The sequence below is a fragment of the Mustela nigripes genome, chromosome 4, assembly GCF_022355385.1.
Source record: "Mustela nigripes isolate SB6536 chromosome 4, MUSNIG.SB6536, whole genome shotgun sequence".
NCBI lineage: Eukaryota > Metazoa > Chordata > Mammalia > Carnivora > Mustelidae > Mustela > Mustela nigripes.
In genome coordinates, this window is record NC_081560.1 from 83,650,628 (window position 1) to 83,675,484 (window position 24,857).

Sequence of the window (24,857 nt, forward strand, 5' to 3'; positions counted from 1 at the left end):
TTTCATTATACTATATTAGCTTCTCTTAATTGCTAAAAGGGGACTATGAAAGCAAAAACAAAAATGCCTAATCCCTAGAAGCTAGATTTGCCTCGCTGCTTTGTAATGTAAATGTGCCTGTGTGTATATTAAAATTCACACACTCCATCCATCTCTGTGGCTTTTAACAGAGGGGTCACCTGACTTCACCTAGAGCCGCCCCCCTCCCTTTCGCAGAGGAAACCCAAAAGTGAGAGACAGGCGCTTACAGAACACAGGTTCTCATGCTGGGAGATGTAAATGACCCCGACTGAACGGAATCCAGTGAGGTTGCTGGTGGGGGTTGGGGAAAGAGAAACGGAGGGAGAGAGCAAAAGCGTGTGAGGGGAGAGAGAGGAGCGAGAGAGGGAGGGGAAAGGGTGGGAGGGAGGGAGAGAGGGAGAGAGAGAGAGAGAGAGAGAGAGAGAGAAGTGCTGCATGCTTCATCTTTGAGAGGAGGGGAAAACAAAAGACCTCAGCGGCAGTTTTGTTGCTGTGTCTGGCTTAAAGAGAATTCTGGACATCCATGCTGAAAAAAGCAAAGCTCAGCTGAGACTACTTCTATCAAGAAAATTATATTATCTGAGAATGGGTTGGATCAGTACAGGTGGTTTGAGAAGACACTGACTGAGGACCATGGAAAGGTGGGAAAGGACGTGCGGCTTCTCTGCTTCCTTTGAACGGAGCTCTAGGTTAGTAAGCTGAAACTGACCCCGGTCTGGCTTCAATATCTCTATGTGTCTATGTGTGTGTTTTCTATTTATAACCTCCAAACCCTCCTGCTCCCCAACCGCTGGGTAGGCAGTGCCATATTCCCCCAGATGTGAACCTAAACTTGATTTGACTCTCACTTCATTACCAAATGCCTCCCGTTTGCTTGCGGAGCTTTTGTTCAATACAGCCAGTGGAGAGCCGTCATGATGTCTCCTTCTGAGTCAGAATGTGTGTTTGAGCCCTAGATTGTCAGGTGGCTGTTTGGAGAATAGTTAGCATTTTGCTCCAGAAGGCTGCAAATGCACGATTAGGTTATTGTGAAATGTAAACAGCAAATATCTGCTGACTTGGCGTTTCTCGTAATGTCAGAATAATTCAGAGCTATCTGGCTGAATTCGCCTTGTCTTCATTTTCCACATAATTGAGTTCAAATATAGTAAGTTTGAAATGGCACCCTACCAACAAAGACACACACCAGGTATTCTTATGGCAGAGTATGTTTTACCTCCCCTTGGAGCCAAAGCTTTAAAATTTATTTTATTGGGAAACGGTTTGAGGGAAGAATACAATATGTCATCATTAAAAGAGATGCCAAGGCGTGTTTTTTTTTTTTTTTTTTTTAAATAACTGGGTTTAGATGTGTGTAAAACAAACACACAATTTCTCTTGTTTCTTGCTGTGCAGATAGAGTGTCTTTTGTTCCAGCATGTGTATTTTCCTGGGTTTTTACAAAGAAAGCATTGCCTGTGCTTTCTATGATAGGAGACTTGTATCCAGTTTGCCATTGTGCACTCACGAATCGGCTCTATTCTGAAGTAAACTGCCCAGAGGTATTAGTCAAGAAGCTGGGAGGAGGGTGGGGAGTGGGGAGAGAGGTGGGTTTTTTCCTTCCTCCTTTTTTTTTTTTTTAAACTGTTAGCTCAGAAGTGTCTAATTCACATGATTTTAAGAGGAAATGGGGGAAGGCATTTAGTTTTGAATTGGATGCAGATCTGTACCATGCAATTGCCAAAGACTACATCAAGAAGATGCTCAAAGCAGAGAGAATCAAATTTGTAATGGACTCTCTAAGAAAATGTTCTGTGATGGTGACTGGCTTGGGTCCCTTTTGACCGAATTAAGATGCGCTCTGGCAAGGCACTAGCAGCTGTGAGCTGACATTTTCTTGTGAACCTAGTGAAAAATGGCTCCATATCTCTCCTCCCAGTCCTGAGGAGATGGTCTCTCCGAGTTGTCGAGCCTTCCTCCAACGTGATTTGCTCCTGTGGTTGTTTTCTGAGAGGGACGGATAGGCTCTTGGTTCCTTTCAGTTCACCGGCCTTTTTAGATCTCGGGTTGAATGGAGAGTGGGTGGTGACAGTTTTACTTCAAGTACAAACTACCCAGCAAGGCTAGCCGAAGAAATTTTCCTGGCAATCACGTTTCCGTTTTTAAAAGCCCAGATTAATATTTCTTTGGACACAACATAAAGCACTTTTTGTTGTTGCTTAATGGGCTAGTCAACAACAATTTTCCCAAGAGAAGACGCACGCCTGTGTGGCACTTCTCCTGGGGACTCCCCTCATGGGAAGTGACAGGTAAAGACAGAGGGATACTTGCCTATCATCCATCTCTGGAAAGACGAAGCTGCCCTCTTCTATCTTACCATCTTTTCTCCCCCAGTTTTTGAATCGTGACTCGTTGTGCGGGGAGAAGGGTCATGTCTCAGAGTTGGAATGCAGGGAGGTGGTCTACGACTGTCCTGTACTACTCTTGTGCTTATTAAGGAATTCTGTGCAGAGCACGGACTGAAGTGCTGTAGCCACCACACTGCTCCTTTATTTAGGCTTCGGTTTGTGAAAACTCCAACCAGCAGAGGCAGGATGTGCTTTAGCACAGAGCTATGTGTTTGAGACTCTGCTTGAGAGAATGTGTTCTTTGGAGGTGTGTGTGAAATGGGTTGTTCTCTATTATACAACATCCCGAGATGATCCTGTGAGTGGAGAGTGAGTTCAGGAGGGAGGGGTTGGGCTCTCCATGTTTTAGGGAAGAAGGATAGCACTAACCACAACGTGAGAATGCAAAAGGGTACAAGGGTGTGTGTCTTGTGCAGAAACAGTAATTCTTTAAATTGTATGATCATTCCCTAATTGTGGGGATTTGAAAAAATCTCGAGACTTCCTGAAAAATGGCATGAAGTCACTCCTACATTATGACAAGTAAGACTTCTAGTACAGTGATTTTAACTGCATTATAGAAACAGCTCCCTAAGTGCTTTTAGATATTATACCACTCGTACTGCTGAAAGATATCTCTCAAAGGTTCCCATCTTGGATACTTTTCCATAGGTCAGGAGTTACAACACAGATTTTCTTGGAGTCTGTTTGGAATAATTTGATGAAGCTAAGAGCTCACAGAGGCAATGGGCTTTGCCTCTTTAGTAGAACAACAGAAGTGAAACTTTAACACTGCATGCAGATCTGATTAGTGCTTTTATACATGTGGACAATTTAGCTATGACACATAGTACGCTTTGGGGAAATTGATGCAATTATAGTTGAACAATGAACAAAATGATAGATAACACAATGAAAACATGGATTTCAACATTTATGGGAGGATTAGTAAGATCTCTCTTAAATATTGCTAATGACTGCAGGTGAAGGCATTCTACCAGAGAAATTTCAGAGGTCTAGAATGAGAGGACCATGTTTGTAGATGAAGGGCATAGCTCACCAGCTGTTTTAGAACCTGGATGGCACTAATATTTAAACCAGATAATATGAAACATACAGAAGTATCACAAACACTGGGAACTTTCCACCAATGGAATTTTGTTTTACAAGCAGCAAAATAGCTTTAATATAAAAGCAGTTCACAGAGCAGCAGCCATCAAGGGAGAACCAAGAAAATCTAGGACTAACATGAAATTTTTGTAATGAGGTACATGTGATGCCTGAGTGACCCTCAGGATACCAATGATTTCTTAATGAGGGCTAGAAAAGAAAAAGCCACATGTTGAAAAAAATTTCAGTACAACCTCCAAGTTTGGAAGTTAGAAAATTTCTTAGGAGTAAAATTAGTTGTTCTTAGGGTGCCTATGGCATAGAAAGGAAGAGTTAAGGTAAAATAATCTAGTTTCAGAAAAAGATATTTTATTCTACCTGAATTATTTTTTAATTGTTTCTGAACACAAAACTTCTAACTTTCCAAAAATATCTTGAGTAGTAATGGCCTCCTTTCTAACCTCCATTTTCTGTTCCTTTTATTTTCTGTTACTTTTAGAACTTCTACTACCCTGAATTCCATTTTCAATTTTTAAAAGTCTTATTAGGTGGCAACAGGACATTAAGTAAGTACAAGCTTCTGAGTTTCAAATGCTTTAATTGTCTGTTCAGTTTCAGGTATGTTTCTCTTCTAAGTCTGTCCCATCTTCAACTCTTACTCTAGGTCATACAGCATGTGGCAGGCTCACTTCTGAGACCTCAGCAGCTTACTGTGAAGATAGCAGGTGTTTAACATAAAATAAATAAAAGTGTATTGCTATTTGACTGCATTAGGTAGTACCCTAAAAAAAGGTTAGAACCATGTTATGATGTGAATTATCAGCCCAAGTGATTCACAGATACCAGAGGTTAAAGCAGATACTGTGTATCTCAAGCATATTAAGGCTGATAAAATATACTAAATATACAGTATCGGGCTTAGTTCTTTTCCTGGTGCTCATCACGAAGACAACTTTCTGTCAAATAGTATATTTTCCAGAAGTAGTGCATCATTTTATTTCCTCTCATAGATCCCCTGCCTGGTATCCCAAATTACACAAAGAATATATCTAATCCAGTGGAAGTGATAATGATAAAGAAAAAAGTTCTGATCAAAGTGTTTGAAAATTTAATATTTACTCAGGAACAACACTGTCAGAATAGCTTTTTTTCCTTCTCTCTTTCTTTTTTAAAGATTTTATTTATTTATTTATTTGACAGAGAGAGAGAGATGGCAAGAGAAGGAACACAAGCAGGGGGAGTGGGAGAGGGAGAAGCAGTCTCTCCTTTGAGCAGGGAGCCCGATGCAGGGCTTGATCCTGGGAGCCTGGGACCATGATCTAGCTGAACGCAGATGCTTAACGACTGAGCCACCCAGGCTCTCCCTTTTTCTTCTTTCAATCAGTAAAGCAAGTCCAACTTCGGACTCTTTAAGGAAACTCACAATGACATATAATGTGAAGTAGGAGGCTCATTTCCAGGCAGTCAGCCAATGGAGGAGAAGAAGTAAGCTTACTTGAGGACTCTGATTGACACATTGCAGGTCAGGAAGTTTCCATATTAACAGGATCCCAGCTGAAATTTCAGAGCAGCTGTTCAACTTGCTCACCTTTCTCTTCTCCCTAGGAGTAGGGCTGGGAGAATAATCCATTAAATCAAAAGAAATCACCTTTGCTCTAAGACCATTTCTGAGGTGGACCAATCCTATAAGCAGACAGGTATTCTTAATATCTTCTCAACCTAAATTTTCTATGACTTTATCTAGCAACAGATTCCAGGTGACTATGGAAGCCACTCAAAGTTTTGTTGAAGTTAGGGGTCTTGCCAAGCACTGCCCCCAAAGCTAAAAACACCTACCCAGTAAGAAAGGCAGAAGGGATGGGGGCCTTCTCTCTACAGTAGAGAACTGAGTCTTTTTACTCAGAGGGCTACAGAAACCCAAATGGCACGCTAAGGAATTTCTGGCCAAGTGTTGAAGGATTCTTGATCTTGGATTCACACAACTTCATTTGTTTGTTTTTAAAGATTTTATTTATTTATTTAAGAGCGAGAGTGCATGAGCAGGGGGAGAAGCAGAGAGAGAGGGAGAAGCAGACTCCCTGCTGAGCCAGGAGCCCAACATGGTACTCCATCCCAGGACCCTTAGATCGTGACTTGAGCCAAAGAGAATCACTTAATGGACTGAGTCATCCAGTGGATTTGGGACTGTGCCCCAAATTCACACAATTTTTTAAGAATAGTATTTCTTTTAGTGCTTAGAAAGCTCCATGTTTCCTGGGTGCCTGGCTGGCTCAGTCAGTAGACCATACGACTCTTGATTTTAGGCTCATGAGTTCAAGCCCCATGTTGGGTGTAAACCTTACTTAAAAAAAAAGTAATAAAATAAATAAAAAATAAGGCCTCTTTCCAGAAAGCTCTCTCTTTCCTTCCATCACATGCCAGAACACTCTTCTATCATTTTTCACTTGCTCCTCCATTAAAGTAGTTCTCTCTCCCATATGTGCTTAGGGCTTTTTCTTTGATATACTAATCAGTTTTTTAAAATTTTTATTAGGTTCACGGTGGTGTTATTATTGTTTAATGTGTCAGCCAGAATGCAAGACCTTCTAAAGTTCATTTTGTTCACAATAGAATCCCTAGGCCCTCAGATCATGTTAACCCATATTAGGTGTGCACTAAACATTTGTTAAATGATTGACTGACTGAACAAATGAACACTAATGCCGCAAAACTAGTGGAAGGCTGTATCTGTGTTTGGCTCAACAAACAACTCTCCTAATTGGATAAGCTACTTTGGGCACCTACTAGGTGAACTGTACCAGAGTATTCCCAGGGTCTCCCTTTTGTCAGGATTTTCCATCTGACAAAGAACGCTTGAGTGCCTGCTATTGGGATATTTCAAAAGGAACTTTGCTATCCACATCAACGTGTTCATGGGGTCAGTCTTGGGCAAGATTGTGCTTTGTCTTTTCCCCCTCTGTTTCTCCCTCTAAAGCAACTCTTTTTTCTAAATGTATCCTCTTCTACTCTCGCCTTCCTTAGTTCTTTGCATCTGGGACCTTCTAGGTCTCTTCTGACAGTGGCTATAGCTTGCTAACTCAGCTGCTAATTAGCTGGTGAGCCCGGAAAGCTCACCTAAGGTATAAACTTCTAGTAGTATTTGCATTTTAAACAAAGCTGTCACTGTACTGATTAGGCACTGCTTATTAATATCAGGTATTGTATAGCGGAGTATACTATGAAGCTTGCCTTTGGGGAGCTTACTTTTCTGTTGTGGAGCTAAGACTTACCAGAAACAATTGGCAACAGCTCTAAGTCTGTAATCAAGAATGGTATTTGTGTAAATTTTAATAACAGTGGAGCATAAAGGAAAGGCTTCGTAGAAGAAGTGGGACTTCAAGTGGACGATGACTGATAGGTAATATCTAAATTATCAGGGATATGAAAAGATTAGCATTTTAAGAAAAACATGCCTAAAATGTTCAAAAGGATTTAGCACAGGTTTGTTAAAGTCTTTATATAGGATACTGTTTATATTTATTTCCCCAAGTGTAAAAGGCAAAAATTTATTTTTTTTTTTTAAGAATTCATCAAACTTTCATTCATTCAAGCCATAACCTTGGGATCCTGAGAGTTAGGACTTTCACTCTGGAATTTATTTCCCATTATGCCTTGAAGTAGTCTGTTTATCTCAGCGTTTAAGACTAATCTCAAAGAAGTTTTCTGTCAGAGGTGCTTTTAAAGATTCTTTTAGCAATATTGATCACTTTAATTGAGGTTTATTGAAAGTGCTCAGTATAGCTCTCTTGTGGTTCATATTCTATAAATATATCATCATTTTAATGATATATAGTAGAGTTTTCATTTTGTTGCAGTCAGCCTAACACCTTATAGAAACCTTTCATTCACACCAGGCCATGAGGAGGAGGAAACATTCTTTTCCTCTGATCTTCTATTGAACTTAAACCACAGAACTAGGAATCGTTTTCAAGTATGTTCTTAGTACTATAGACCTGTTTCATCTCTGTGTCCAATTTTAAGTTTCCCTTTGGAAAATCCTTTAAAAACAAAAAAAAGGAACATAGCTAAGAAGCTAGAAACTGTCAAGCTGCATATATAATAACAAGGGAATTTAATTTTCAATTAAGTGATTTTGTAGGTAGGACAAGTATCCTGTAACTAGCATTTTCATGAAGTTACTGATATAAATAGTTTTCGTATTAATGGTTGGGTTTTAGGTTAGATCCAATAATTGTTAAATCCTATAAAATATAAGTAGGTTTATTTTTTGGACTTTTCTTGTTTCGATGAGGATACTTTAGGGTAATTCAGGGTGTGTATCTGCTTAAAGAGTGAGGTCCCTCTAAAGAACCTCTGCTACCTAAGCTATGCCAGTGCTTCATGAGTAAGACTGCACACACATCCTTTAGGAGCCTTTACTGTTATAAAAGGAAGAAAGAGAGAATATAAATCATCCCTTGAGATACAATAGACAGCACCTTCCACACACCTATGTGCATTACTCTTCCAGCAGGTGCTGTGCTCAAGGGACATTTCAAAAAATAAAATCTTTCCTTTTCTTTTCAAGAGAAAAAAATGCAAAGAGGCTGGGATTGGTTGATAGTAGATGAAATTCTGCTCTGTGTGGATCACTAGGTTTTGATAACTCATTCCCAATGTGCATGCAATTCTTTATACAGTGCTACATATGGGAACTTTTATTTCCTACCATGCAGATAAGCAGTTGCCATTCTGGAAATCCTAAGTTTATTATTGGTACATTAGAGTTTAAGAAAATCAATGGCTAGTTCATTTATCTAAGGGCACAAAGAAATTGGTATTAAACTATTACTGTATCTATTAGTAGTTAGTATCCCCCAAACCTGAAAGACACATTTAACTATGACTGGTGACGGACAGACCTTTGATGAAGTTATCAACTCTTCATTTCCCATGCTTCCTTCTCTCCAGCCCACAGAATTCTCTATGTCTGTGTTTGCCTGAATTAAGGTCTGTCATAGAAATCTTGATTTTTCTCACTGTTTCAACAACTATTAGAGTCAAATGTACCAAACCATACCATGGTATTTTATACCTATGATTATCTACACATTTTCCCCCACTGTCTGGAATGTTCTCCTCTATGTGAAAGCTAGTTCCAGCTCTTCTGTGAAACATTCTCCAATCACTACTCCCTAGATCCTGGGAATAGTCTGTTGTTCCCTCATAACCACACACACACACACACACACACACACACACACACACCCTGCTTTTCTGTTTATACTTCTGTTTCTTCCACTATAATATACTTTTTTTTTCAAAACAGAGTTTGTTTTTTGATTATCTTCTTCTGTCCATTCCCTAATAGAGGACATAACACATAAATAATAAATATGTTGTTCGCGACATCCTCTTCTTGTCCACATCATGGATGATTGATTGTATTGCATGTCTATGACATTAAATGACTCAAAATCTCCATCAAAAATAAAGTGCCTTTACAGTCTCAGTTTTACTAAAGCTAAAAATAATTGTTAATCATAACAAAAAATCAGTACATATTTTTTCTAAGGAACTGTGACATTTAATAGTCAAATATGAGCAATGAAAGTTAGAATTAAAGGAAATGGGGTTAAATTATTTGATACATGAAAAATTAACTATAGATTGGGTCCATGAATCATGTCAATCTTCTTGTCCAAAATGATGTGGAGACCTCTCCATTATATTCCTTTATATCCATTCACCATGGCAATGGGGAGTCAAAGGAGAGGTGTCTTACCTTTTCATAGAGTTCTGCTGCCCTGGGACCATCTGTAGACCAGCTGCATCAACATTACTTGGGACCTTGTTAGAAAGCAGAATCCCAGCCCCACCCCAACCTACAGAATCAGAATCTTCACATTTTACCAAAACCCCAAATGGTTTAATTCTGCACTGAGAAGTATTATCGCAGAGAACCCTTTTGTGAAGTTTCAGTCCATTTTGAAGCCTACCACCGGGCTAGTAATTCAGAAACAAATTGTGAATATGAGAGATTATTTCTTTTCTCAAGCTATAGAGTGAAAGCAATTCTCCCTCCAAGGGTTGCCCATCTCTACATGTCATGGGAAAGAGAGGGAAATGAACCTTACTGGAAGCAAATATCCTTCTTCTTTCCAAACCAATTTCTATTATGTACACGGGGGAGCAATGAAGTGCAGCAGGAGAAACCGGAATGGAGTCTGGCCTCTGGCTCATATTAACTGTATAGAGGTGGACAGATTCCTTGGGTTTTTTAACCTCATTTTCCTCTTCCGTAAAATGGAAATTATAATACTTTTTGGCTAGTTGTTTCGACATTAGGGATGAAGATGAGAAATGATCTCCTGTAGCATGCTTGGCACATAGTAGGCATTCAATAAATAAACAGGAACTTTAGCTAGCATTGCCTGACCCCAGTTTCCTTGTGGATTCTTGGTGAAATCAGAAATGTAATCTATCCTATTGCCACCTTGTGTTTGCCTCAGAACATCTTGGAAGTGGGTACTAAGGATAATTCGTTTGCCTTGCTGCTACCTGATTTCAAGAGGATTAAGTTAACCCTTCTCTTTTACGCACACTTACATATTGGAATAAACTGCCTCTGGAGATACAAAACAAAAGAAGAAATTCATATTCTTGCTATCATATTCCTTCTTCTAATAAATGAAATGTAGGCCACTTCCCAATAAGATTGTCAAGGACATTTAGTGTCCGAATTTACTAGGGAAAGTAGGCATCTCATTAGCTGGGACAGAGAAAGAATTTAGTGTGGGAGCAGATGAATTAAAACCCATTTGCAGGCTTCTAATTCTAAGAACTGCCATTACATGATGATTCTTTCTTAATCTCTGTGGAAATTTTAATACTGGAACTTCTACCCCATTATTACATTCCAGTTGGCAATATTGTCTTTAAAATATTACATAATGAAAAAATATATACAAGTTTATAAAAAACATTTTTAGAGAGAAATCGTGCAATGAAATCTCTTTTATTCAAGACATAACTTGAAAAAAAACTTAAAATGTCTCTCTTGGAAAATAGGGAAAGCATGTGATGAACATTTCACTCACACATAAACTTACACATTAAGATATCCAGCCATTGGGATGCCTGGGTGGCTCAGTGGGTTAAGCCTCTGCCTTTGGCTCAGGTCATGATCTCACAGTCCTGGGTTCAAGCCCCGTATCAGGCTCTCTGATCAGCAGGCAGCCTGCTGCCCGCCCCCCCTCTGCCTGCTGTTCTGCCTACTTGTAATCTCTCTCCCTCTGTCAAATAAATAAATAAAATCTTAAAAAAAAAAAAAAAAGATATCCAACCATTGTCAATCTCTATATTATTTTGACATAGCAATATTAAAGGAAATAATAGGAATTTTGTTAAATTAACAGTTTTGGTCACAACTTTATATTAGTATCATTCTTTCTTACAACTAATGAGTTTATCACAATGTGGTATTTAAATTCACACTGAAATGAACATTGCCACATTAAATTTGCCATTTTAACATTCACAACTAGGAAGAAAATTAAGAGCTCCTAATTAACATTCTGAAGTTCTTTGGGTTTCACAAACTTGAAGGATCTAATAAAAAGCATGTACCAACCGTGCCCTGAAAAAAAAATGTATCTACCTGTGATTTTATTAATTTTATCTGGTTTTCTTGGTTTTAAATGAAGTTCAATCATTTTCATGCTATCTGTCTTAACTTAGAAATGAATTTATAGTTACAAAATAAAGCAATTCACTTATCTTTATATTTCTATACAGATCATTTTAAGTAAGCCAAATTTCAAATTTTAAATCCTAATAAAATATTAAAATACTCATAGTTTATTATTTTTATCATTTCTGAATCTGGTAGCCCTGGCAATTGCTTACTATGGAGTAGTATATTGTGTTATTTTCTTGAAACTAATCCTTTTTAAATATTTCATTTTGACAATGAATTTCCCAAAAATATATTTACATAGGTAGAGTTGTACTAGCATTCTCTGATGATTGATGATTGCCTTAAGCAAATATTCAATATCTGCTGTGTGCCAGACTTCAATTAAATGCTGAAGATTATGAGAAGCTCATAATTTAGTGTGGGAGACAGACGTGTAAACAAGTGATCTAAATGTGACAGGTTAACTACCATAGCAATATGAACATAAAGGAAAGAATAATCATTCTACCTTGTGAAACTTAAGGCTTTACAAATGTGTAGAGAAATCTGAGTAAGATCTTGAACACTGAGGGGCACAGTCAGTTAAGTGTCTGCCTGAGGCTCAGGGTCTTAGGGTCCTGGGCTCCAGCCCCGCATCAGGCTCCTCCTGCTCAGGGAAGAGTGCTTCTCTCCCTCTCTACCACTCCCCTGTCTGTCTCTCTCTGTCTGTCTCTAAAATAAATTAAAAAAAAATTTTTTTAAAGATCTTGAACAATGAAAATCACTCCTCCAGTTGTAGAGAAGAAAGAATACTTCCTTACAGAAGAAACTATATTGGCTGGGATTCATAAAGAGCATGATTTGCCCAGAAAATGGTGGCAGTCAACACAGATGTAGGGAAATACAGATAATGAAGAGAATAAAGTTATTTCATGGCAAGTAGGCTTCTTATGGCAATCTCCACAGTCATGAAGCTGTTAATTTATTTTTACATAGATGTGCATATATTGCTGTATGTATGTAGTTTATAATATGGAATGAATTTTGGTGTACATCACTGTTCTCAAGTATATGCGAACAGGTGCAAACGCAGTTAGGGTGGAGAATAATCAAAGGGAAGTCTAGAAAAATGATCAAATAGAATAATTTTAAGTGCACTAAATCTTATGCACAAAGGACTTTGAATTTTTTAATGGAAATTTTGTGTTGTATTCTAGCATATCCCTCTTATTCATACTGCAAATATGTACTGAATGCCTACTATATACCAAACACTGTTCCAGGTGCTTGTGATATGCAATTAAAAAAAAAAATGAAACATTTTTTTTCATGAGGGAGACAAGCAATACAAAAGAAAACTAGTAAAATATATAATGTGTTAGATAGCAGTAACTACTGAGAGGAAAATATATGTAATTTGCGAAGGGGATTCTTAAATGTCCCAAGTGAGGGCAATGGGAAAAAGAAAATTTTGGAAGGGAAGAAGAGTTTGGAAGGGAAGATAAAACTAAGAAAATGACTGAATCAAGTCTTGATGGACGTGAGAAAGTAGAAAAATATAGTGACATCTGTGTGGAAACTACTAGGTTTGAGATGCTTATTTGTTATCTAAGAGGATAAGTCAAATGAGCAGCTAGATATATAGTTCTTGAATTCAGGAGTGAGGTCCATGGCAAAATGCAGATTGAGGAGTCAACTGTTCATATGTGGCCTTCAAAGCCATGTGTCTAATGGGATTATCTGAGGACTTGTGTATGAAAAGGAAAAAGGACTTATGGGTAAAGACGTGGGTAGATCTGGTGTTGCGAACTTGTAAATGTCCTCTTCTGAATGCAGCAAATTTTTCAGTGAAAAAGGAAGAAGCTTACGGTAGAGGAGGTATCAGAGATTTAGAGACATGAGAAGTCTGCAAGTCTAGGGGCGTGGGAAAGGAGTGGTCTAGAGAAATATAAAATGATTGATGGGTAGCATTAGCAGTTCACTTGAAACTGGCCATTTTTCACTTGTCACAGTAAGCAATTTGGGTAAGACAGGGAGACAATGAGAGTTTTATTTAGTTAAGGTTGTGTGTATGATGAAGCAGGAGGAACGAGAGACTCAAGGTGAGTGCCCTAAAGTGACTACAGTGATAAAGGAGAGACTTAAACTGGGTGGGGAATGAGCTACCAGGAGGGTGTCAGGGCCTGAAATCTGGGTGGGGTCAGCAGATTGAAGATCTCAGCCAGATCGAAGAGTTGCAAGTTGGTCCTATAGAGAGGAATCCCCTAGTTATCTCTTTAGAAGTATCTGATATCAGATTTTTCCACAATACTCTCAGGTGCCATCACGTTCCATTAAAAGTGTCTTATTTTAAATATTACCCTCATTTTGTACAGACATGGCTGCCAAATGCATGTATTACTACACATTCCCACTAATTGGTCTATTCTCTGAACAACTGGCAAAACCCAAGTGCTGATGTTGCAGCTGCTTCTGTATTCCCAATTGCCTCAGGAGAGGGGGAAAAACAGTAAAAAATATTATATGAGTTAATGACAGAATAAAGAGTTGTTTACAGTGTACATTTGTGGATCCATATCATTGACATTACTAGACTGAGGCTTGAGTTTACTTTTGAATTGTTGGAAGGGCTTTGTTCTTTACAATAATTACAATGGGGAATAATTTATGGGTTTAGGAATGAACCCAGACTTGGATTCCCAGTTGGCTGGCTGGAGCTCTGGTCTCCTGGCTGACTCCTGGCAGTTTTACTTGAGGAGTAGTTGGGTTCTGCTTCTCAAACCCTCCTTTGGCTAAGAAGAACATTCATCAGACAGATCTTGTTTGAAAATGTGTTGTTCACATGCCTGAAGCTGAGTGTAAGTGCCCCTGGGCTGCTGGGGACATATTCCTCCTTTAGAACCCCGGGATACTTTCAATTGGATCACATTTGTTTCAAAGACACCTAAGATTGTGACATGGACTAATATGGTATTTTGGGTAACAAACAATACAAAAAAGAAATGATATTATCATCTTTGACGTCAATGACCCTTCTTTCTGTAAGCCAACCAATTGGATTTTGAGCTAAAAACCCAAAGTATAGGCTGCTTAGTGATGTATCTTATCCATGTAGAATTGTGACTGTGTAGTGGAAGAAGCCAGAATTTTGTGATGTTCACAACACAAGATTTTGGCTTAGAGTAGGAAGCACCACAATTTTAACCAATAGAAATTTGTGGACTTTTGCTAAAGGTCAAACTTATTTGTTGAACGGGGTGTTTGTCCTGTTGGGGAATACATACATTTGGATGACCGAAGAACAGCAGTTATATTTCAAAATTTTACATCAAGGTATAGGTCTTTATAGTATGGAACATTTTTATTCACGCAGAATCAGGTATGATAAGTTCCACCTAACATATCATCAACTGATGCCTGAAATTATTTTGTCAAATTAACAGATTAATGTCTTTACACTCTTTATGGATCAGACCTTCAGAGGTGTTCATCTGTTGTGTAGAAGCACAAGACTTCTTGTTACGAAGATACCCAGAAGCCCCCAAATTGTGATTTTTGTTGTTATATAGTCAGGGTGCTTTTCTTTTCCTCAGTGAAAAGTATGTTACAGACCTGCAGCCTATAGTCTCTTTGAAACATCATCATAGCTAGTTACCACCAAAGCCAGAATTAGAATCCAGGACTTTTGATTTTTTTGTTTTCTGCTCTTCCAGACACACACTTACAGAAAGTTATTCTTGAGCTCAGAGTCATTTTGTGTCTCTTCCACGCTGGTAAATTCTTATCCTTTTAGAACAGTGTATTTTTAGGGCACCTGGGTGGCTCAGTCATCAAGCATCTGCCTTCAGCTCAGGTCATAATCACAGGGAGTCCCGCATCAGACTCTCTGCTCAGCAGGGAGCCTGCTTCCCCCGCTCTCTCTTTCTGCCTACTTGTCATCTCTGTCTGTCCAATAAATAAATAAAAATAAAATCTTGAAAAAAAAAAAGAATAGTGAATCTTTTAAAAAGATTTTATTTATTAAGAGAGCCCGATATGGAGCTTGATCCCAGGACCCTGAGATCATGACCTGAGCCGAAGGCAGAGGCTTTAACCCACTGAGCCATCCAGGTGCCCCAAGAATGGTGTATTTTTAAACCTCAGTCATCAAATGCTTTGCTAACTTAAGTAAAAGGATGTTGAACATAGTATAAATGATATTACCTTGGCCTGCAAAGGTTGAATTTCAGCCCATGTGAAAGCAGATTCTGAGCCTCATAATACATTTTTCATAATAGGGACCATCAATCAAGATGCAAAAAGGCATGTTAAAGCAATGAGGAGCATTAAAGCAAATAACTTAGTCACCCCAGTATAGATGGATACTTCCAGCATAAAAAGAAGCTGACCTGGAATATAAGAATATTTGCCTTCATTCTCTGCTTTGTTTAAATTTGTTTTTTTAAAAAAGAAAGTAAATGCAGTGAAGGAAGCTGACACAGGCAAAAGAAGTGGGTAGTTTGAAAGCTGTTTTAATTCATTTTAGAGAATCATTTAGAATTTATATTTAAACTTTAAATCTAATTTTCCAATTAATTTCACAAAAGACGTGCTTTTTATATTGATTGCCCAAGTGTGCTCCCTATTTGTGTCAAGAATATCTAATTTGGTAATGCTAACAAGCAGTGTCCTTAAAACTAATACTGGCTGCTAAACTTGACATTGTTTTAGATCCTCTAAGGATCCTGAAGAGTGCAAACTGCACTACTCAAAATTATTTTTTACTTAATATGGAAATTTTCTACAAATCCATGTATTTCACAATGCACATTTTAAATATAACTTGTTTTCTTGGGGTTCATTATCAATAATTATTTTATTAATAACTTTCAGTTTTTTTTTGGCCGAAGGACTTTTATCATTCCTTGTAGTGTGTCTGGACACTATAAGCAACGGTTTCACTTAGTTTTTGTTGATCTGAAAATGTCTGTATTTCACCTTTATTTTTTTAAAGATTTTATTCATTGAGGGATAAATAGAGAGAGAGAGCAAGAGAGGAGTTCGGTGCAGAAGGAGAGAGGGAGGGAGAAGCGGACTTCCCGCTGAGCAGAGAGCCCGATGCAGGGCTTGACCCCAGGACCCTGGGATCATGACCTGAGCTGAAGGCGATGCTTAACCTACTGAGGCACTGAGGTGCCCCTGTATTTCATCTTTAGTCTTGAAGGATATTTTTACTAGATATAAAATTCTCAGAGGCCAGTTTTATTTTCTTTCCTTTCACCTGCCTTTTATTTTTAGCCTCTGTTGTTTCTGGTAAGAAGTTAGCCATCATTTGTACCATCATTCACTTATGTGCCATTTTCTTTGGTTGCTTTTAAGATTTCCTCTTATTATGAGATTTCAACAATTCGACTATGATTTGAATTTTTAAAAATTTCTTCTGGTGGGACACTTGCATGGCTGAGTCAGTTTAGGGTCTGCCTTTGACTCAGGTCATGATCCCAGGGTCCTGGGATAGAGTCCCTCACTGGACTGCTTGCTCATCAGGGAGCCCATTTCTCCCTCTGAATGCTGCTCTCCCTACTTATGCACACTGTTTCTCTCTCTCTGACAAATAAATAAAGAAAATCTTAAAGGAACAAACAAAACTTTGTGGAGTTTTCTGAGCTGTTTAAATATGTAAGTTTGTTTCTCTTACCAAATTTGGGGAAATTTTGGCTATTTAAATATTTGAAAAATTTTTTGTGCTCCATTCTTTCTTCTCCTATGAATCCAATGATATACGTTATATCTTTTAATATTGTTCCATAGGTCACAAAGGACCTATCTATTTCTGTGATTTTTAAAATTTTTCTCATGACTTCAAATTGCATTATTTCTATCAATCTCACTTTAAGTTTACTCTTTTTTTGGTCTCATCTCCAATCTACTATAAAGGCTGGCCCCTGATTTTTTTTTTTTTTAAGATACTAAATTTTTCACTTCTAGAATTCCTTCTTTGTTGTTTATTTCCATTCCTCCCCCCAAATTTACAATCTGTTCACTGATTATTATTATTTTTCTTTATGTTTTTGAACATAATATAAAAACCACTTTTAAAAAATTGTCAGCCAGCTAATTCCATCATATGGGCCATCTGTGGAGATTCTCATAAATTTCTTTTATTCTTGAGTGTGAGTGACTTTGTTTGTGTCTTCATATGCCAAATTCTATCCTGGACATTACTGTGCTTTCTGTTGTGTTCTGGAAATGTTTATTTATTTATTTTTAACAGGTGAATAATCCTGAAATTTGAAAATATATTACATGTGCAAAAACAGACACAAGTAAACTCTATCTTATGTACAATGAGCAGCAGCTGAAATTTCTGTTTAGTCTTTATAGCTTTAACCAGACTGCCTGAACTGTGCCTAGACATAGCTCAAGAATCAGCCAGATATTTGGGCAGAATTTTATGCTTCCTTCTGTACCTCTCTCCTTTCCAGATGACAAAGAGAAAAGATAGCTGGACCCAGCCTGACCCTAACGGGTGGGACTTTGTGTTGCTACGAGTTAGCGCAGCACTCACAGTAGGCCATGGTATGCCACTATTGAACCTAAAACAAAACAAAGCTCAGAATACAAACATCAGGCAGGGCCGTTCTGTGACCATAATGAGTCAAGACAAAAATGAAATCACTCTATGACCATGTCCAAAAACAGACAAAAAGAAAAGTATCCGATCCGCAAAAATGACCAAACTCTCCCTCTGTGGCTAGTATAAGTGGTTGCTGCTTTGTTCACGGTTACTAGATAAGAACTATTAAGATTCTCAATAGTGGAATTACCTCTACTTCCTAACAACATTGAACCTAGAGCAAAATTCTGCCTCCTCAAACTGTCCCTAAAGAACATAACACAAACTTTAGTGCTAGAACCTATGAGGCTCTCCTGGTATGTGTTCTCATTTCTGAGTTAACAAACCCAATTTTATTCAGCAGGTGCTCTCCTACCCAGTGATTCTTGGTTGAAGGATAATGGCACAAAATTTCCTCCTTTACGTCCCAGTGCACGAGACCCTGAATGTGACCCTTGACTTTTTAAGCCATAAAACAAGAGCATCATCCAACTTTTAGCCTCTCGGCACTATGGTACGTGTATCTGCGCTGAGGCAAATAGCAATACCAATTCTGGAAAACTCATTTAGTACCATTCTTTGTTTCTAGTTTCTGTGGTTGTTCTGATGAATATGAAATACTTCACCTTAATGGAAAGCAGAAATTCTTTTTTTGTTAATGTTAGAAAATATTACTTTGTGTTGTGTAATCTATTCCTACACTGGGCAATCTGTATCTGATATCACAATTTAGTAGTGCCCATCATATTTCATTGCACTGGGTAGGCACCGATTGGCAAGATGAAAAAAGTGATTTGAATTTGGAAACTTGAGAGGGCCAAATAAGTGATTTACTGTGAGACCTGCTGAACGTCCAACATTATTATGTTGGGTAGGAATCAAAAGGCTTGTCCAAAGAGTACAATTGCAAGATTTTGTCCATTTCTACCTTTAATTTTAGAAATCATATAAAATTATCATGCATGAGATCGTTATAATAAGTTTATTGATCTAACCCACTAATATGTTGCTAGAAAATATCAATGAAAAGATCTGTAGCCAGTGCTTTGGGGAAAGTAATTTGTCACTAGAACAACAGTAATACCTTAAAATTGAACTTGATGTGATCATTAAATTTCTCAAAAATTTTACAGAGCCTTATACTTACTTGCTATATATAAGGGAACATGTCGTTGTCTTATTTCTTATGGGAATTAAGGACTCTAGAAACAGATTCTTTTTCTCTATCATTTAAAGTCCAGTGTGTTTCTCCAATGGGATACATTTGTCTGGGTCTGTCTGGAGAGAGAAATTTTTAACATTATTTACTTTTAGAAGCTCTCCAAGTGTAACTTATGAGTAACATATATCATTATTCATACAGACAAGACATGAGATTTAGAAATGCTTTTGTGTCTCTTTGACCATTGGATTATATTGATGTGTTGTTAAGTTTAAGAGATTTATTGTTTTTTATTATATCTGTGTCAGGGTAGAAATTTTTATAACTTTTTTTTTTTTTTTTGGAAGTGTGAATATTGCCTTTGGTAAGAGCCAACATTTGATACTATATCGGTTCTGCGGCATCAAAACCCACTTCCATCTTCACCTCAGCTTATTCTGTGTTTTCTCCAGAAGACATGCTACCAGGGCACCTGGGTGGCTCAGTTGTTAAGCAGTTAAGCGTCTGCCTTTGGCTCAAGTCATGATCCCAGAGTCCTGGGATCAAGCCCCACATCAGGCTCTCTCTCAGCTCAGCAGGAAGCCTGCTTCTCCCTCTCCCCCTCCCCTTGCTTGTGTTCCCTATCTCACTGTATCTCTTTTTGTCAAATAATAAATAAAATCTTAAAAAAAAAAAAGAAGACGTGCTACCTTCTACTATGCTATATATTTATAATGTATTTACTTATGTTTAGTGTTTATGTTATATTCATATGCATTGTCTGACTACTCTTCTAGAATGCAGGATCTACAGGGGTGGGAATATCTGACAGTTTTGTTCATTAAAGTTATCTTGTGAAACCACAGTGATTGATATATATATATATCATATGATATATATACACATATATATATAATGAACTAATAAAAAGAATTAGTTTATATAAACTTAATTTTTTTCCTGAACTGTTAATATAGCCCTTTTACTTCCTAATTTGTAGGAAGGAGTAGGAGGTCTCCCTGCCATTTTTTTCTGTCCCTTCCATTTAAACTATCTTCCAGAGTCATCTACGTAAAACTCAGCCCAGATCTTTTTAAATCTTTCCTCAAAAATCGTTAACATCTCCCTAGTGTCTATAAAATGAAATCCAAATTCCCTAGTTTGGCATTTGAGGTCCTCTGCAATCTATCCTTATTCTGCCAACAACTTCACCAACCAACGCTCCCCTTCTGCTGAAGCTTTTTCCAATGTGATCTTTGGGCTTGCTTTGTCATTGCTTCATTTAAATATCTTCTTTGTGCCGTGGTCTATCCTGATTACCCACTTAAAATGGGAACCACATTCCCCATCCTCCTTACTCAGCTTCTTTTTCTCATTGTACTTATCATCTTCAATAGACCATATAATCTACCTACTTATTATATTTATTTTCTTTTCTCCCCAGAACATATGCTCAGTGAAAAAACAAAGGTTTGCGCCTGTTCTGTCCTCCATAATAACACCAGTGTTTGGAATAGTGCCGTGCCTCCATAACTTGAGTATCTCCTTCCTTCCACTTACATTTCTCTTCCTGTGCATGTAAATGTACTTAAATGAACTCCATGTACCTAAACCTACCTATTTGTCAAGGCCTTGCTAAAAATACCAATTCTTCTGAAAAACCTCCCAATGCTCCCTTAACTCAGATGAAGATAACTTCTTTTCTAAACATAGGTAGCATTTATTTCATTTCATTTTAATTTTTTTAAAGATTTTATTTATTTATTTCACAGAGAGAGACACAGTGAGAGAGGAAACACAAGCAGGGGGAGTAAGAGAGGGAGAAGCAGGCTCCCTGCCGAGCAGGGAGCCCGATATGGGGATTGGATGCCAGGACCTCAGGATATGACCTGAGCTGAAGGCAGATGCTTAATGACTGAGCCACCCAGGCACCCCCATAGGTAACATTTAACCAGAAACCACTTTTATATCACGGAGCGGTGGGGGAAGGGAAATACTGCTTGTATTTTGGATATTTATGTACATGTCTTATCTCTACTACAACTGTTCCTTTAAAACAGGTTTCATCACTAACTAATCTTTACAATCTCAGTAGTACCTAGTTCTGTATACATAGTAAATGCTTCATAAATCTGTGCTGGATAAACAGCCGCATGAAACCCTTGTTACAGTACTTTCTACCCAAATATAGAAGCAAGGTTTTGAATTATGTAAAACCCCTGTGAAAAGGAATTTTGATTTTGAGCTTGATTATTTTGGGGAAAAATCCAATTATGTCTTAAACTCAATGGACTGAAATATCCAGTAAGAAAAAAATGTATTTGATAGATTTGATTTTGTATTCAGAGTCTGGAATAAGTTCTATCATTGGCTTTTTCATTTCACAGTAATTTCCTTCTTTCAAAGCATTTGTACCTTGCAAATTGTTTATTCACAAACTAATGCCCTGGCAAGTTACCTGGAAGAGTTCATAATAGAATTAAGGAAAATATCATCAAAGATACAAAGAACGTGGGATTAATATCAAGGAATTGAATATAGGTGAATTTACTTTCTTTTGAGTGCTTTACATTTCCATAATGTGTCTTGGCATTAATCAGTTGCCTTCTATTAAGTAGGATTGGGAGCAATACTAGGGCAGTGCTATAAAAGACTGCCGGACCAAGAGCAAATTTGACTGGGCCTCACCCTTCTTTCTTTATTTTAGAATTCCAGACAAAAGCCTCTATCACTGGATTATATTTGATTCCACAGCTTTCTCTTATCACCATTTGCCTTACATCTGCTGTCCATACCTTAAAAAAATAATACGCGTTGCCCCTCTTTGTATGTGAAAATCTCATAATCCAAACGTTCTCTATTTCTTACCGTGCATGATCTCAAGGACGGATAATTTTGGTACTTGGTTTTTTTTTTTTTTTTTTTAAGATTTTATTTATTCATTTGACAGACAGAGAGCACAAGTAGGCAGAGCGGCAGGCAGATTGAGAGAGGAAGAAGCAGGCTCCCTGCTGAGCAGAGAGCCTGATGTGAGGCTCCATCCCAGAACCCTGAGATCATGACCTGAGCCGAAGGCAGCGGCTTTAACCCACTGAGCCGCCCAGACGCCCTTGGTACTTGTTTTTAAGAAAGTATTTCTTTCTCCTCCTCCTCCCCGTCTTCCTTCTTCCTTCTTCTTCCACTTCCTCCTTCCTTTTCCTCCTCAAATGGACGAGGAGCTAAATCTTCCTAAATCGTTAAGGTAAAAGTATTTTCAATATAACTGAAGCTGGAGCTCATTCACTGGAAAACTAATAACTAGTATATTCTATTACTTGAAGCTGATTAAAAGCTGATGCCACAAGAACTAGTAACTCCAATGGAATTATGCTCAGTTTTTAATGAATGTGTCTCAGAGGAATGATTGATATGGAACACATATAGCACCATGAAATTATAAAATGTGCCAGTTGAGTAGCCATATGGTGGTATGCAATAAAATGTACTTTCCAAACTTTTCCTATACAAACTTATAGTCTTGGCTTACAACGGGAGTCTGCTCCCTTTCCACCTGTTCCCATGTTGCTGAAAGTCTCTGGCAGGAAACCAGGTCCTGCACTAACTTCCAGTGACACGTGCTTGCGCTTGCTTCCTTCAACTCTGCGCTCAGCCTATCTAGCCATCACTGATGCAGCTATGCTTAGGGCAGACCTAACCTTCTAATGAGATCAGAGTTGGTACAATGGAGACAGACTCTGTCAGGTGGAGTGGGTTCCAGGATTGCAGACCCCTTCTTGATTCCAAGTCGCAGCGAGGACCAGTGTTAGGATATTTTACAAGCACAAAACTAGATATCCCTGAACTATTCTTTATTTGAGAATGTTTTGTTTTCCTGGTTTAGTCCTCTATCCCTGATATTGCCAACCCCTTGTTAATGGACTCAGTTTCTATGTTTTGTTTTTTTAATCACTTTCTCTGATTCCCATAATGTCTGGAATACAGTGTTTTCCAATAAATATTTATTGGGTGTATGAATAAACATGGATAAATGATTCAAATGATTAAGTTCCTATATGACCCCTTGTTCTACTACTTTAGATCCAAACTAAATATCTGTCAGTAAAATGATAATATTTTCAGGTTTAGCTCATGCCTTAGGGGATCTCAATAAAAAATCTCATTATTTAATGCTTTCAGAGAGAAAGCAATAGTACCAGGTCAGACTTAGAAGGTAATTTTTTGCATTGTTACCAGCTTGCAGGTGGCACAGGACATACATAAGTCATGAGAATTCTTTTGAAAATTAGGAAAACTGCCCAATTTAAGCACAGTGAACATTATCATCAACCTGGTGCTGACATAGCTGGCGGTGAGACTTCTGTGCACTTGTAACATTTCCTCTAATCTATCATTTGGAGCTCCCTTTTTGATATTTGGAAAGTCTTAGAAACTGATTAGTGGCCCAGAAGCCATAATGTCCAACATTGGCCACATAGCACACAATGGTATGTGGTTCTTATTTTGTCTTTTATTGTAATCAGGAAAAATTAGGTTGTTCCATGCCAGATTGTAGTTTACTCAATTACATCTTCTTTTTTCTTCCTTAGCAAACATGGAGAGAATTTGGGTTAGGGAGGAGGGGCAGAGAATTCATGTGCCTTATATAAAATCAGAAAAACCTTCTGACCAAATCAAAACCAAATATCTATATAGAACATTAAAACCTGTACTTTGGAACAATGTGCTTTCAAAACCAATCGAGGTGCTAGTGGCATAGAAGACAATCCAGATGCAAATGAGGAAAAGACAGCTATAAAATGTGGGTTGGTTGGCTGCAGTTCTGCCCATGAAGCACTAGCTGGCATTAGTGTGAAATTTAAATTCACTTCTGTGCTGGTGATTGCCTCTTTGGAACTCATTAAACATTCTTTGGCACCAAATTTTCGACTGAGTAAAGCCATAGACCGTGATCCAGGCAGAAATTAACCTCAGGGTCTGTAAGCTCCTGTAACTGAGCAGCTGAGAAGATACTCAGTCTTGGAAGAAGATTCTCATAAAGGGTGGAGCTTGGGGGAGGAGGAGGGAGTTTAGAGTTTGAATCACAGCTGGCTGCAAAGTCCGTGGCACATGTGGCTTCAGCTTCATTAGTATTGCTCCTCTTTGGGGTTGTAGCTAATCTTGAGCTTCATCATTTCAGTTTCTGCTTGAGAGTTGCCTCTTCAAAAACTTTAACTGACAATGACAATCTACAGAATTGCTCCTTGAGAACAATTAAACAAAGTCAGGAGGCATGTAATATTTTTAGCAGTGGGTAAAAGGGATCATTTAACTATGACAGAGGGAAGCTCATAGTCTTTGACATTGTTTCGACAGATCTGATTGTTATGTGACAGGTCTGGAATGATGACTGGTTTCTGCAGGCTAGCTGAGCCCAGACAGTGTGTGGAGGAAATACTGTCAATATAATGCATATGAACTTAGAAGCTACAGGGGACTACTGACAAAAAAGTGTTTTCTTTCTGTTCAAGAAGAGAGATCCATTGAAAATCATTTTAAGTGACAGCAGTGGGCACTAGGATGGGGAGATTAAACAATATTCAAAAGAATCCTAGAACACCAAGGAAACAACTTTTAGGGTATCTAACTAATGTTGGTAGTCACTTCTTGAAATAAGAGAGTTAGGAAGTGGTCATTAATAATTAAACTAACATAGACAGGGAGAGATTTCTTCAATTAAATGGATGACTTGTTCTTATTTTGCTGTTCTGATTGATTACGATTAACTTACCAATTCAGAGCCTTGATTCATTAACTCTTACTTGTTCAGGACTTAGGAGCAGACACCTAATGAGACACAATGTAATAAACCCTCTGGAAAGAAAGTTTCTTTATGTCAAGATCAACTTTTAATTAATTTCGTGTTAATATACATTCTGTATACTAAGTATACTTAGTATACTTATACCATTTAATTGCCATTTAATTTAA

At 38.0% G+C, this 24,857-nt stretch overlaps 1 protein-coding gene across 4 annotated transcripts in view; it reads left to right on the plus strand.

Annotated features, from left to right (window-relative positions):
* Positions 1-24,857, plus strand: part of MAGI2 (membrane associated guanylate kinase, WW and PDZ domain containing 2) — a 1,345,167-nt gene that overhangs the window by 599,670 nt on the left and 720,640 nt on the right. The gene's annotated exons all lie outside the window — the stretch shown is intronic.